We start from the raw sequence: 2,614 nt of genomic DNA on the forward strand, positions 1-2,614 counted from the left end.
GCTGTTCACAAGTGACGACTTAATAACATGGGGTTAACATCATGATTATATAAAGATGACATCATGAAGACAAACTAGTGAAATGGTAATGACTTAATGATGACATCATAATAATAATAATTATTTTTAATTAATTCATTATTAATTAATAATAACTTTCCGTTGCTAGGTGCTACCCAAGTAGCTGCCTGTTGCAGCAGCTCTCTCGTCTTTGTCCGTTTCTTGTAATTTCTTCGTCTCTTTTTCATCACCTTTGTATTTGGAGTGGATCATCACTTTGTATGGTTCATTGTCGGTCACGGACACCAAACTTTTTGTGGCTTCGGCGATATTTTCTTTTCTCCTGTGTTTGTCTGGAGATCCTACATGTAACCATGGCTGCATTGTTTACATGCAAAATTAGCTGTTAGCAGCCTGTAGCATGTCAATGCTAACTAGTGTAGGGCTTGATGATTTCCCTCGAGCTGAGGAGGAGGAGGTGAGGATGACGTGCTGGTTCTCCGATGTGAGCTGGGAGGTGACGACGTGGACCTGTCCTTCCATCCATCGTTGTTGGGAACGTGGGATCTAGCCCCGGGGGATGGACGAGCTAGCTGTGCTAACCCAGCGGCATCGTGCTGTTCACGGACGTGGCTGGCGGAGCTGACATCGGACGCCGGCGCCACATTGGAGGAGCTTCGCCTGCTGTGAGCAGACAGGATCCAGGAGACAGAGACTGAACAGACTTCTGGGGAGGCTCAGTCCTGGACCCTGTGGAGGTGGAGACTGGCTGGGCTGGAGAGTGGTGGACCAGTGGTGGACGGGCTGTCATCATCTAATTTCTTATGGACCATTTTGCACTTTCTATACTCTTTCTTACTTTTGTTTTCTTAAATGCTGCGGTGACTCCTGAATTTCCCCTCGGGGATGAATAAAGTATTTTCTATTCTATTCTATTCTAATGACATGGTGGTTACGTCATGATGACATGAAATGACATGGAATGACATGGAATGACATAAGATGGCATGGCATTGACATCCTGATGAGAAAGTAATAAACAGAAATGATGACATGCTGGTGACAACTTGATGATGTCATGATGACATGGTTTTCACATTTTGGTTCCAAGGTGGAAACATGGTGTTGACATCATGATGAAATGGTCACATCCTGTAGATGAAGTGGTAACATCATGATGACACGACACTGACCACATGATGACAACAAGATGACATGGTGGTAACATTATGGTAACATGTGGTGGTGTCATGATGACGTCATCATGACGTCATGATGACATCATGATGACATGTGAACTGTAAGATGACTTGGTTTTAACACAGTGACATCACCGTGATGACAACATAATGACAACGTGGTAACAAAGTGTTGAAATTATGATTACAGGTTGGTGGAATCATGAAAAAAACGGAGTGATGTAATGATGATATAATTCTGCTATCATGATGACACATTGGTGACATGTTGATGACATAATAGCAAAATCAATTAATATGCTTGGGACATCATGATGACAGGAAGTCATCTACGAAATTTGGTGGGCAGCAATCTGAAAGGTTGATGGACAGAAGTGAAGGATTGACGGGCAGAAGTCTGAGATGTTTCACGGGACGCAACTGAAGGGTTTGACGAGCAGACGTCTGAAAGGTTTGACGAGCAGACGTCTGAAAGGTTTGACGAGCAGACGTCTGAAAGGTTTGACGAGCAGACGTCTGAAAGGTTTGACGAGCAGACGTCTGGAAGGTTTGATGAGCAGACTGAATGCTCTGTACATGATGAGAACAGGCTGTGTTTAACACTGATCAGGAGCAGGATAGCTGCAGTGACAGCCAGGGGCCTGGACTGAGCGCCTGTTGTGAACAAATGAGACCTCAACGGACTTCAAAGAGGGCCTGATTATCTGCTCGCTGTCATTATGCTCCAGCATCAGCTAAAGAGAGACGGGTTTGCAGACAGATCTGCTCACATGGTTATTACTGAGTTAGATAATAATACAGCATGAATGACATCAAAGCCTGTGGACTGAACACACTGAAACACACACTCACTCACACGCTGTTTCATAATTTATCTTTCCAAAGAGGTCAGTAAGTGTTGGAGTTTGCTGAAAACGTTGAATAATTGATGTGGTTGCACTCAGAGACGCTCCTCTCTCTGGGTTTTGTCAGTTTAATCAGATCAGTCTGTTCCTTATGAAGCTGTGACTCTTTCCTGCTCACCCTGTCAGGACCAAACCTCCACATCACTCTCCAAACATCACCTTTCTTCATCTGGAAGCAGCCAAAAACAATTCAAAGGCTCTGAATCAAAAGAATGGTCTACCTCGTTGTATGTTTTGGATCCTACTCTTGAAATGAAAATCTTAAAGAGCACCCTGCACGTGGTATTCACCCATTTCCTGTGAACCTCTCTGAATGACCAAAACGTGAACCTTGAGCGACAGTGGGTCACATTCCGTTTTAGACTGTAGGTCGTAAGTATCACACTCAAGACCTATCCATGTCTCAGCTCCTGGTACCTTGACTCTTCTACTACAGAGCCATGCTGTTGTAGTCCTGCAGAATGTGCTTTGTCCTGCACTCTCAGAAACCTGTAGATATTGTTCAGCATT

Source organism: Halichoeres trimaculatus, unplaced genomic scaffold, assembly GCF_033239565.1.
Source record: "Halichoeres trimaculatus isolate MK-OKI-2021-1 unplaced genomic scaffold, fHalTri1.1 fHalTri1_scaffold_1, whole genome shotgun sequence".
In the NCBI taxonomy this organism is placed as follows: Eukaryota; Metazoa; Chordata; class Actinopteri; order Labriformes; family Labridae; genus Halichoeres; species Halichoeres trimaculatus.